This window comes from Canis lupus, chromosome 33, assembly GCF_003254725.2.
Source record: "Canis lupus dingo isolate Sandy chromosome 33, ASM325472v2, whole genome shotgun sequence".
Classification (NCBI taxonomy): domain Eukaryota; kingdom Metazoa; phylum Chordata; class Mammalia; order Carnivora; family Canidae; genus Canis; species Canis lupus.
In genome coordinates, this window is record NC_064275.1 from 19,391,734 (window position 1) to 19,405,051 (window position 13,318).

The following is a 13,318-nucleotide window of genomic DNA, read 5'->3' on the forward strand; positions in this document are numbered from 1 at the left end:
AAGGCATAGCCGTTGGGAGAAAAACTCCTTATGTTTGGATTCCAAATACTTTGATGCATAGCTAGGAATTGAAAAATTTATTTAATTTATTTTAACATATATAAATGGAGATAATATTGTCTTCTTGAGTATAGTGAATAATAAATGAGAGTTAATAAAAAGGTAGACCTAGTGTCTACTATTCAAAGTAGTAGTGGCTACTTCTCAGGATCACTATAAGGATCTAGTAAAAATATATGTTGACAACACTTTGAAAAACACACATTATATAAATGTGCAGGGTGCTTTGTTTTTTCAAAAATTATGGAATAGAATTTGCTAAACCCTATGGACTTTGATTTCAAATTTGCCAAAAAAGCCTCTTAGTAACCAATTCAATCATTGATTTACATTTCCCTCTTCCAACTTGAAGATTTTTCCTCTAGCAGAAAAAATATATACATAATAAATGTTCATCAATTCTTTCTTCTCTGTATCACCTCCTAAAATTATAATGTATTCTTCTAAGTAATGGCTCTATTTATTCAGTATGAGGTGAGTTTTCATATCCCTTATAAAATTTTATGATTATAAAAGAACAAATTGGAATGTTATTGAACATACAGAAAAAAGCTGAAAAAAATGAAACATTTTCACAAATAGAAAATATTTAATTAGAATATCCTAAAAGATCAATAATTAAGTATAATGAACACTAAAAGACATTTATTTTATGATGGAAATATTTCAGTGTACTTATATCTTGAGTACTTACTGAATCTTTTTTAGGCTTTGAACAGTCCTTTCTACCAACTACTATAAAAAAAAAAACATAATATTCACTCTATGCCACAAAAAGACAAACACATATATATATGTAAAAATACATATATGTGTATATATGTATATAACCAAATAATATGCACTCTAACCACAAAAAAGATAAATACATATATTTCCATCTCTATTAATTGACCAGAAAGTATCTTCTGACCCTGAACTTAGACTGACCATAATACAGAAACTGTCATTAAGTGTTCTGTTCACACGCATACACTCAAAACTGGTCCAACAACTTCCATTATGCCAGTTACCAGCACTGCCAGCCCCTTTGCCCTTCACTGCCTGGAGAATGTCCATCAGAAACAGGGAAGCAGAGCGAGCTGCCACAATGCACCATTGATGTTTGAGCAAGGCTGCCCAAGCAGCTGCAACAACAGGGCAACTCTTCAAAGTGTCAGCATTGAAACTTAGAATTCTTCCTCCCATACAACCATCAATGAAAACCTTTATAAGCTACAATCAATTATAAAATAAATCTTTGAGACAGATCATGTTCTTTCTTCATTTCTTCTCTCTTCCTTCTCCTGTCAACACCAAATGTCCTTGGTTTGAAAAAAAAAATTCAAGGATAAATTTCCTTTTTCTACCTCAGTCTCTGTTTCTGCCTCTCTTATGTTCTAAAAATTCTTTCAAGGAGGTTTAAGGATGTCTGCTAAACTCTTTTGTTTACGAGACATGTTCTGGGGTTTTTGTTTGTTTATTGTTGGGTTTTGTTGTTGAAGTTTTTTATTTAAAAACTTCAAAAGGCACTTGATATTTTGAGCACACTCATACTGGATTTTTGGCAAAGCATTTTCTGATTTTTGAAAGATAATCTAAATTCTGAACTGCATGCACTGAATCACATAACCTCCATATTTTTGTAAACCACAGCAAAAGTGGTTTTACATTAGCTATAGATGAATAGGTAATGAGTCAGTGAACAGTTAAAAGCATTCCATGAGAATGCATGAACTAGCCATGTGAAGTTTTTGATAGGAAAAAATCTTGAGTATTTAGGACTACTTGGAATGAGCGGACGCTATTCTTTGTTTAACAAATAAACTGTTTAATTTGCCTTATATGAGTGTATCTACCAAATCAAATGGAAGTTTACCCATGGTGCTTCTATTTCTCCTTAACCCTTAGTAATACTGGCTGTCTTTTATTTGGGACACACACTTAAGTTCTGAGAATTGTAACAACAACTTTAAGATTTCTCACCATTACTTTCACCATGCAAACAATATGTGCACCTTGAAGGGATAAAAGGAAACCCTTCCCAATAATAGTTATTCTCAAGAAACAGAATGGACAAATGTCAGCAATGCCAGGGTATAATCTATTTAGCTCCTCCAGATAAGTAAAATATATATACTTCATCAAGAGTTACTCTTCTATATGAAAAAGCAAAACCGAATATACTTCTATTCCTCTTCTTCTCAATTTTAAAATTATAAATTCTCAGTTTCCAAAGTAGTACATCTATACAGTTTGCTAGTTAAATAGTACCACAAGATTTCAAAAGAGAAATGGCAGCCCATATCCCAACTTTGAGGTTTGTCAAAATATCTAGTGTTTAGCTCTTTATTTCCAAATAATACACTTATATTCTTAATTTTTATTTATAAGCTTAGATGATCTATTTCTTTCCTATCATGAAAGAAAAGACTGGGGCCCTTGGGTGGCTCAGAAGTTGAGCATTTGCCTTTAGCTCAAGTCATGATCCCGGGTCGTGGGATTGACTCCCGCATCAGGCTCCCCACAGGAAGCCTGTTTCCCCCTCTCCCTGTTTCTGTCTCTGTCTCTCATGAATAAATAAAAACAAATCTTTAAAAAAAAGAATTAGTTCTCTTTATAACACCCACCTTCCTTTCTTTCATCCTCCCAATATTCAGCCAGCTAGCATATTTTTCATACATTTCCTTCCTTGAGTAACAATGTATCCTTCCTACTGTTAATATTGCCACTTTGACCCCATTCCAAGCCTCTACAACAAAAATGTAAAGCCTGTCTGAATATATTTCACGGTCTTAAAATGAAGCATCCTGACAATTCTAATTCTACCTTCTGATCATATCCATTTCTGGAGTTATTCATCTTCCTGGCCAACTGAGGACTGGTCATTCTTAAGACCAACACACAGCTATTGTCCAGGAAATTCCCTTCACCTTTCTCACCTTGTTATCATCACCTATTTCCTGAATCCTCTGTCTTCCTCTTTCCTCCTCAGTTTCTCCTCATTTGGATATAGCACATCCTCCAAAAGATTCCTGAGAAAGCAACAATGGAAGGTAGTTTGAGGATCGGTTCTCTAAAAATGTCTTTTTCCTGCCCTCACACTGATTAATAGTTTGGCTAGGTATAGAATTACAAGTTACAAGCTATTTTCCCTCAGAATTTTAAAGCCACATCCACTAGCTTTGAATGTAGCCATTAAAAAAAAAATGAGATACTAGTCTCATTTTTAAGCAAACGTGTAAGGTCTATATTTTCTAACTACAAGCTTCTATTATGTATATATTGCTGGTAGTCTAAAATTTTCCAGTTATGGACCTCGGTATAGATCTGCTTTACATTTCTTATGGGCGCTCAGTTGACTCTCTCAAACTAGAAACTAATGTCCTTCAATTCTGAAAATTTTTATAATATAATTTTATGACCATTCTTTCCCTATCTTTTTCTGCACTCTCCTCTGTTTTCTGAAACTATAAATTAGATGTGTGGTTATGTTATTTGCCTGATTTTATCTTTTCTCCCTATTTTCCATTTATCTCACTTTTTGCTCTATTTTCAGGAAAATTTCATGGAAGTACTATCTTTCCTGTCTCTTTGAGTACATTAAATTATAATTTATTTTTACCTCAGCTATTGCCTTCCAATTTTTGTCAGTTCTGGAGCATGAACTGGCTTATTTTCTCCTTGGCCTCACACTCTTCAGGCACCTGTATTTAGCCTTCTCAGTTCTACTAATTCCTCTATCCTCTATTCCTTTACATCTTCTAAAAACTGTATCTCTTTCATAAGTTGCCTTCTCTTCCTTATGCTGGTCAATTCATTACTATTAGTCTTTTATTTTTTAGTCTATTATTTATGATTTTAGTTCCCTAGTAGGAGGGAACTAGGAAAAACAGGTTCAATCACTAGGCTTCACTAGAAGTCAGTTGTTAAGGTTTCCAAAGATGGTAATTCTATAGGTGTAGTCATTCATAGGGTCATAAAATCATATGATTTTTACTGTTAAAAAAGCTTTTCTGAGATCATCTGATTCAATCACCTATTAGAGGTAATAAGAAAATGGTTTTGTCTGGTCCCACAGACTCCAATTTCTTCTCTCTACCTGAAGTTTTGCTCTGTTTTGTTTTTTCTCAACAGAACTAAGCTTTCATTTCCTCACTTAAAACCCTTTAGGATACTACCTCATTTCTAGCTCCTTAGCATGGCATATATAAGATAAAGATACTTCATGGTAGTCATCTGCATATCTCTCCATCTTCATTTCCTTTGGCTCTTAATCTTGTATTTTATAGAACTAGAAACCAAGTAGAAACCAAAAGGTTTCTGCTGGGTTTTCTATTCACAGTGGATTTTCACTACTAAATGTCAATCATCCTTTCCCATCCCTTCTCCCAAATAAAGGAGGAATTAGATGAAAGGAAAGAGGGTGATATGACTAAAATCAGTATTAAATCTATAAAAAGTATTTGATAAATTTCTGTTTACCATAATATTTTATAATATTTTATGTTATCTTTCAGGGATTATAATCTGTCTAAAGGTATTGGCATTATGTTAAATTCAGTATACAGAACATTAAAGATACAAACTAAAAATCTGATCATAACAAAAGTAATTAGACCTCTTGGATGTAGAATAGTCAAGGGACCAACACATTATTATAGTAAAGGCCAATCTAAGAATGTTTTATACAAGAGCTACTAGACTACAAATTTTAGTAGGCAGGGACCATGTCTTACTCATCTTTGCCTTCCCTCCTGTGCCACATACAATCCCCAACATAATAGGTACCCAGTGAAAAAATGAATGAATGAATGAATGAATGATTAAATAAAATTACAGATAACATCAGGCCAACAAACTCAGGTAGCAATAACTTATCTGCTTTTTGATAAGCCAAATAATTCAATGGAACTTAAAGCTGATCAACCTAGTCAAATCTTATGAATATGCATTTTCTAAGTGTGTGCATATCTATATGAAACATCAATCTGATCTTTATTTGAACATCTGTTAAATCATTCAATAGATAACAAAACAATAAATTTCAACACAGAAAAAAAAATACTACTTGAAAACCAAGTAAAAGAGAGTCAATCTCATTGCTACTATTCTTACTTTAGATTGTCCTCCCTACATCTCTTCAATAAAGAGAAATGAGAAGTTAGCTAGAACTTTGATCAAGTTACTGCCTTTCATATCATTTGCAATGATACCCAAACTTCCTTCTAAACAAAATAGAAATAGCACCATTGCATATGTGCATAAGCCTAATTTTACATTCTTCCAGTATATCAACTTCATGTTCCACGATATTCTGACCACTATTATTCACTAAAGCCAACTTGCTTACCTACCTCAATTTTAGCATCACAGCAAATCACTGCTGATGAGGTATTAACCCATCACCTGGGGTTTAGCAAAGCATCCCAAGTCACTTACAGAAATACTTTAATCCACAGCCTAAAATTTAAACTATCAAGGGTTGGTCCCCAGGGATAGGAGTCAAGAACAGAGCACTCTGAATATATCCAAACTGAGAGTAACTCTTTTCTCTGCCTAGAAAGGTGCTTGGCAAGGGGTTCTGAATATCATGTTGACTGACAGAAACTGCGTATGATGAAAAATTCTCTTTAATTCTACCTCCTTAAAAATGTCTTGTATAACCAGAGGTCATCATGGGTAGGTCCTCACTGCACAGAACCTGAATACCTAGACTATTGTACTTTGGTATAAACACCGCCTTTTTCTGGGTTACTGCCTAGCTTTTATAAGTTCTACTACTGTCTCCATGTAAAATCACTCTATAGAAATAGTATAGCTAAGGAAAAAAGTGGGTGAAATTTAAATCAACAAACTAAGGAATAAAAGTGTTGGTTAGAAAGTGGGATACAAGTTAACAAATGATTATATACAGAAGAGCAAATATATATATGTATTATTTGACTTCATATATATATGAGTTTATATATATATATGAATACACATCTGAGGGCTAAAGGCTGAGGACAGCTGAAATTGGAAGGACATATAATGACTGAAATGAAGGCACAGGAAAGATAGAGTAGAGGAGAAATTTGAATAACATTCATGGGTAAAAAAAAATGTATGTTGTATGAGCTGAGGTAATCCCAATGTAATGATGAGCTATGAAGTAGAAAAACAATATTTATCTTAATCAAAAAACATTATGACAGGTAAGGATGAACTACAATATGAAACACAAATAGACCTAATTCCATAATAGCTACAGAAAGTGACCAATGATGATACTTGTACTATTTTAAAAAGACAAAATGGGTACTTGATAACTTTAGATTATACCATTTAAAATTTTTTCAACTTTGGAGAATGTCTTAAATTCCACTTTGCTACCTATTTGCTTTATTTTAAGGATTATGGCAGTGCTACATAAATCATTAATAGAAGGTGAATTATATCACTTATTTCATAAGAATAATAGCAATAATAATAAATGATTGATAGTGTATTTACTCTAATGTCACTAGAATCCCTATAACATATAAACCAAGGGGGAAGTATCAGCAGCGTTGGTGTTTTCTCTGACCTTGAAGCACCGGCTTCTTTCCTATAAGGAGGACATTTGTAGGTTAAAAAAAAAAAAAACAAACCAGGATATAAAATGATATGAGAATGTGTGTGTCAGCATCCAGAAAGAAAGCGAGTAAAAGCTTAATTCTCCTCTAAAAAGCAATTTTTAAATGTGGATTCAATAATGAAAACCTATAATCTATCGCTTACCAGAAGCATTTAGAAATTGTGGGCATTGAGTAGAATACAACTGTTACAGTCGGTATTTGACTACCACACAATTATTTGAGTTTGACTAACAGGTTCTTATCACTCTTTCTTTTTTCTCCTTTTCCTTTGTTTGCTATTTGCAATTGTGAGAGGACTACGATCATGAAAGTTAATGTTCATTTAAGGAAGAAATGCCTGAGCTAGATCTAGACTCCACGTGGGCAGGTACTGCATACACATCCCACACTACTCCACCAATACACGCTAAATTCTCTTTTCGATGGTCTTTAGCAGAGAGTACACCTAGGCCTTTTATTTATGTCTTATAGTTTCAGATCTTAGCATCTCCTGAGAACAGGTGTAGGCAGGCAAGCCTCCTCTTCCCATAAATCCTGAAAGTAAGGGTGTGATGGAAGCAGGAAATGAACAGTTTTGTTACTAACACAAACCAGAATTATTATGTCTTGCAACTAAAATATTCTAATGACTGGCAGGAGTGTCAGGTAAAATTATTTTTATCTTCATTTTATACAGGACACTGAGACATAGAAGCTGGTTAAAACAATTTTAATATATTTAGTTTATTTCAAAGTAAAACATAAAACTTTACACCTGTTGACCATCCTTTTGATTTAGGACCAAGAGTTGCCTGCCATTGACTCCTGGTCTGGTAAGTCACATTATTCTTCTTGCTTATACTGTACCACATCATATCATCTATTTAAAGTCAGTGAGAGTTTAAAGGTTTTGGATTACTTAAAGTCAGTGAGAGATTAAAGGGACTTGCAAAAGCAAATTCAGTGCAAGATCCTTCCAGATCTTTTACATTCGGCCCCTACCTCCCAACCTGGGCTATCCTACATAGTTGTTTACACACCTATTTAGGTTGTAATCTGTTTAGTGATTCACCTTTAAAAAGTCTTTCCAAAGCATTTAACTTAAGTTTCATAAAATCAATAATGCTTTATATTTTTTTTACTTGTATTTCATCAGTTTGCATAAATTACAATTGCACATTCAACTGGCATAAACAAATTTGAAGACAAACACAAATGACTTGAAGTAAGCATACCAGCAGGTAAACAGATAAGCAAAATACACCATTTTTCAGAGTGTATCTTATTTGCCTGAAGCAGGGATTGGCCAAGAGGGCTTCTATTATATTCATATCTTCCCTAACTGCAAGAAATAATATTTAATAAGTATATGGCTATATTATGTTTCTGGCAGACTGGGTTTACAATTGAAAAGTATGATTAAATCTGATAGAGGGGTTCACAATAATACCAACATTCTATACTAGAAAGGTAACATATTCCTTTTTATCTTTCTTAATTAGAAATTCTAGGAGACTCCTTCACTGATAAAACTAGGGTGACATATTGTATCCCAAAATCAATTAAGTACAAGGAAGCCTCTTCCCAAAGCATGAAACTTATAATCAATGAAGAAATTTAGGTTTAAAAAGAAATTGTGTCCCTACTAAAGGAAAAATTCGGAGTTTAAAGTTCACATTCAGCCTGTTGCTACTTATTATATATGTGGGTTAAGTCACTTCACCTCCCCGAGCTGCAGTATCTTTATCTGAAAAAGGAGACAACAATACCGTTTTCTACACACACACATACACACACACACACACACACACACACACACACACACAGACCTCCCAGAACTATGGTCAGAATTATATAAAATAAAATCTATGAAAACACTCTGCAGACTATCAATCATCATACACATATAAATTATTACTACTGGAAATCCTAGTTTGTATTTTGGACACAGAACTTCAGAGTCAGGGGAGGTCATTTCACAAATGACGAGGCTGAGAGCCAAAAGCCTAAATTACTTTCCTACTTACAGTGGCATGGATGACAGAGCAGAAATAGAGAATTCTTGATTAACCAGGAAAAGAATATCGCAGTCATGGGAGTGGGATCAATTGGAGATTCAAGGAAACCAAAGTGCCCAGAATAAACTAATGCTGCAGTGTAGACTGTGAACAGAGATAAATATTTAAAGGCTGAGTAGTTTCATACAATAAGTCCTGGCAGTGACTTTGGTGAAGATATTAGGAAAGAGGCAGAAAGGTTAACAACGACAACAAAAGTTGCACTCTACCAAAAACATTATTATTTCATCTTACATAACAAAATTTTGATGGCTTGTCAAACTAAAGAAAATAGGGAATTTAAGATAATTCTCTTATTTATGTTATTCTGTAATTAACCATAGGTTAGGAAGTTAAGACAACAATAGGATGGACGTCAGTGAAGTTCAAGTACTTTAATTGGACCGCTTTGGGTACAGTTTGTTTCCCTTTTTCTCTGGCCATTAATCCAGCAGAGGAAAGTGATCTAACACAGCACCATGGCACGAAGGGATGGACCCTAGAGCCTGTCTCTCTATGATGACTGTTCTTGTGCATCCAGACTGCCTATTGAAACTAACAATGCCTGCTGCTGCTACCGAAGAGGATCATCCAAACTCTGAAAATGAAACACATCACACAAAGGGATGAAAGAATTCTTATTCCACAGGGCTTAGCTTGCAGCTGGTCATGCATGCCAGAGGGATGTGCCATGAGGATGAGAAAGAAGCTTCCAAAGAGAATGGCTGGGGCAGCCAGTTGAACATTTTGAAATACTTAGGGAACTATTCTTTTGAAACTTAGGCAAATAACTAGACTTTTTTACAGCTGAACTTGAGAGTCAGGGTTTTTTAATCTCTGCAATTCACTTAGGTGTGAATATTCTTGCAAGTAAATGAAGCTTAGAGAATTTCTAATTGCTTATACATTCGGCGGGGGGGTCCCCACTCACAGTAAGAGATCATATTACATATTGTTTTCCCCCTTCTACGCTATAATTCCATGTTACTTTGGAGTTTAACACTGTTTGCAGGAATAGGTGTTGGGTTTTTCTGCAAGTGACGCAGGTATACTGAATAATATGCTTGTTATACAAAATAGCACAGTGGTTAAGACCACGGACTTTCAGGTCAGATCAGTGGTGAAACTGATGCAGCACTCAATATATGGCACCAGGTCCCATGGGCTCTAACAGTGTGGAATAGCTATGCCCAGTAACTTTTCCCACAAAAGGTGTTTCAAACAAAGTTAAAAGTTATAAGGCCACCATTGCTCCTGGCCTCTCAACTGGCCTCAGCAAGGCATAATGCTGTTTTTCAGGTGCCCTGGCCACTACTGCCTAACAGGGTGCCAAAAGCAGTATCTATGCTTTGGAAAGACAAGCCACCATGAGGCATAAGCTTTCTTATTCTCTAATAAACTTACAGTGTCAAAAACACAAACATTTGCCCTCTCTTCCTGGCCCTTTTCCACTCCAGTTCCAAAAAGCTGACTTCCTCTGTTTACTGGATAAAAGTGAGAAACTCCTTTCATCATACATAACAGTACACAAATCAGACTTCATGATCCATTTTTACCTGTTATACCCTTGATTCCAAAAAATTCCACTATAACTAGATGTGTAGCCTTATGAACGTAGCTTGATCTAAGTTAGCCTTTGATTCTTCATTGATAAAATGCAAATTTACGAGATTTTGTGAAGAATGAGATAATATTTACCTCGTAGTTCAGTTCTCAGCACAAAGGGTGATTCGATAAATAATAGTCATTGTCTGTGCCATTCTCTATAACAGGAGTAAGAAATAGTTCACATCAGAAATTGAAATGAGAAATGGAATAGAATATTAAAAATATTCCCCTACCTTGTCAGGTTGCTGTGGCTGATTTGAATATTGTGCCAATTTTTCTTAGGTTAGATCATCCGAAATGCAAAGAACTCATTGGAAAAAATGTTTCCTTCCACATATTCAGCCCATTAGTTCTAACTAATGTCAGTCAGACCACTGTAAACATGTTCTTGTTACAAGTATCTTAACTTTTCAAAAAGCTACTATTATATTGTATACATAAATGTTGGCACTGGAGGGTGTCTATGATTGTTTTAATGTTTTTTGTTCCCTCCACTTCTATCACTGCTTCCACTCTCTCATGAGCTCTTCAAACTTCTCTCAGAAAGAGAAGACAATTTGGATGAGAAGCAGTACTACAAAATCAAAGTTAAAGTATATTTGAGAAAAACTAACTCTCACTCTAGATCATTCTACAGGTACTATCCCACTCAAGTGAACAAAATGAACTTATAGCACTGAGTTCATTACCAACAACATATTCTGAAGACAAGACAAGCAATCTTTCAGAAGAAGAAAACTAAGATGGAAAAATAGTTCATCCCAAAGAAAAGGGATTTAAAAAAAATGTATATAAAAAGAGACAATGATATTTGTAGTATAACAGAAAATTATCACTACATAAGAAAATAAAATTCACAATCCATTTCCTGTAAGAATTATAGAATGTCTTAAATTCACACTGTATTCTAGTAAAAAAAAAAAAAAAAAAAAAAAAAAAAAAACCTAAAATGGAATTTAGACAAACCCTTACCATTAATTACTTCTTTACATTGTGAAATTTTGTTTGCAAATTTTACACTAAAGTCCTTTAATTAAGTGCCAAGGAAGGCAAAATAACCTAACATTTCATTCTAAAGGAATTGATCCAACAGTTCATGAAAACAAGTCATCATTTTTCTCACCATTCCTTTTAGCAGCACTCCCATCCAACTAATCCCCAGATTGGGCCAATGCTCTTTCTTTTCCCACTGTTATTGCTTAAAATCCTAAATAATCTACTTACTTTCAACCTCTAACTTTTTTCATCCATCTTTGTGCTTCCAGAGTTATCTTCTTTTAAAAACAAAACAAAACAATAAACACTAATTGGTCAAGGAATTTCCGTCACTTCCTTAAAAATCCTGGGTGGTTTATTATTGAATAAAATCCAAACTCTAGTGTAGAATTCAAAGTCTTTCATGTTAGGGCACAAAACAATAAATTGTTTTTTTAACTACAAATTGAAAGTAAAAGATATCCATTAACTTCCTGCTATGTGCCAGACTCCAAAGAAGAGTGGGTTGGTAGTGGAGATAAAGATGAACCAGACATAGTGCCTGTGTTCAAAGAAGCCAGTGTAATGAGGACACAGATAAGCTAGCTAAAAATTGTAATGCAATGTAGTGAGTACACAACAAGGTAACCAACTATAATGCTAACACATTAGATGATAAGTCCCAAACTCAATGAGGAGAAAAGTGAAAGTAGTATGTTGGTCTTCAGCTTCTGAAAATGAAGTAATAGAAACATGACTTAGTCTCCTACCTCAAACTACTAAAAACTAGACAAAATAATGGTTTATTGGACAATAGGCATCACATGCCAAGGTCAGCCCTCCAACTGCTGTAGCTTACTGCCTACGGAGAGTTAAGAGACTACACCTCAAAAAGAGAGAACAAAAGCGGAGCCTGCTTTGCCCAGGGCCACTCGGTTAACAAGTGGATCTGGGGTTCAGAAATGAGTCTTTCTGATTGCAAAGTCCCAGAAGTTTTATTTTTTACCTTTCCACCACTTTTAAATCTTTGCTTAGACCATTCGCTCAACCTAGAAATCAACTCACTCCTACCCTTCCATTCTTCCTTACCCTACAGAAATCATGCTTCAAGGTTTCAGTTTAAACATTACTTCATCTAATAAAGCTCCTCTAAGTCCATTTCCCCAGCCACAGTGAAAATTACTATTATCATCTTCTACGATACTGCATTAGTTTGTTTTTATGTTTTACAGCATTAATTTTATTCTGTTCTACGTAATAATAATATTAATGTTAACCAACATTTATTGAAAGCTTATGTTATTGCTCTAAATTCTGTGCCTATACTCAATTATTGAAATCCTCAGGACAATCCTAAACAGTAGGTACTATTTTCAGCCTCATTTTGTAGGTAAAAAAAACTTGAAACACAAATAGGCTAAATAGCTCACCTAAAGTTACACAACTAGCATCAAAGCAGGGATTCAAACCAAATAATCTGGCTCCAAAATCTTTGCACATAACCTCATTGTTATCTAACAGTCTTCCAGACTTCTTGAATAGAGACAGCTCACGTAACAAACCTTGCTATTTGTATATCTCAAACTCCCCAGAACAGTGTTTTATACCGAATACATACCCTAGGTTATTTTCCACATGAATAAATGAGCAAAGGAGCTCTCTGGGGCTATGAAGGAATAATTATAATGAGTGCTAAGCCAGAACTTCAGAAAACTCTAACCTATGGACAAAATGTATCTATAATTCTTTGAAAGAAATCATTCTTCATCCTAGCAACTCCTCAGAAATTTCATCCACAAGCAATGAAAGGTTTTGTATCCTCCAATTATGGAGTTCTTACTTCTACCTTAGCTAACTTCAATATTGAAAAATTATATAAAATATATTATTTATGTTTATTCTTTAATGGCCATTATGAGACATGTTTCCTACATATATTCTAAGCATAGAACCATATTCCTAGTAAGAATAAAACTAGTTGGAAAATATGTGTGTGGGGTGAGAGTGAAGAACCAGCCACGGTAATAATAAAAGTAACCA

At 34.4% G+C, this 13,318-nt stretch overlaps 1 protein-coding gene across 24 annotated transcripts in view; it reads right to left on the reverse strand.

The window, feature by feature from the left end:
* The window catches only part of ZBTB20 (zinc finger and BTB domain containing 20), a 773,610-nt gene that overhangs the window by 691,475 nt on the left and 68,817 nt on the right, over positions 1–13,318 (reverse strand). For 8 of the 24 annotated variants that reach the window (XR_007407881.1, XR_007407882.1, XM_049105202.1 and 5 more), the window contains 2 exons: positions 10,394–10,458; positions 2,982–3,074 (listed from right to left, as the gene is read on the reverse strand). The exons of 9 other annotated variants lie outside the window; for them this stretch is intronic. The gene's annotated coding sequence lies outside the window, so the exon portion shown is untranslated. The remainder of the gene's footprint in view (positions 1–2,981; positions 3,075–10,393; positions 10,459–13,318) is intronic. 7 more of the 24 variants (XM_049105192.1, XM_049105189.1, XM_049105207.1 and 4 more) reach the window with 2 other exon arrangements.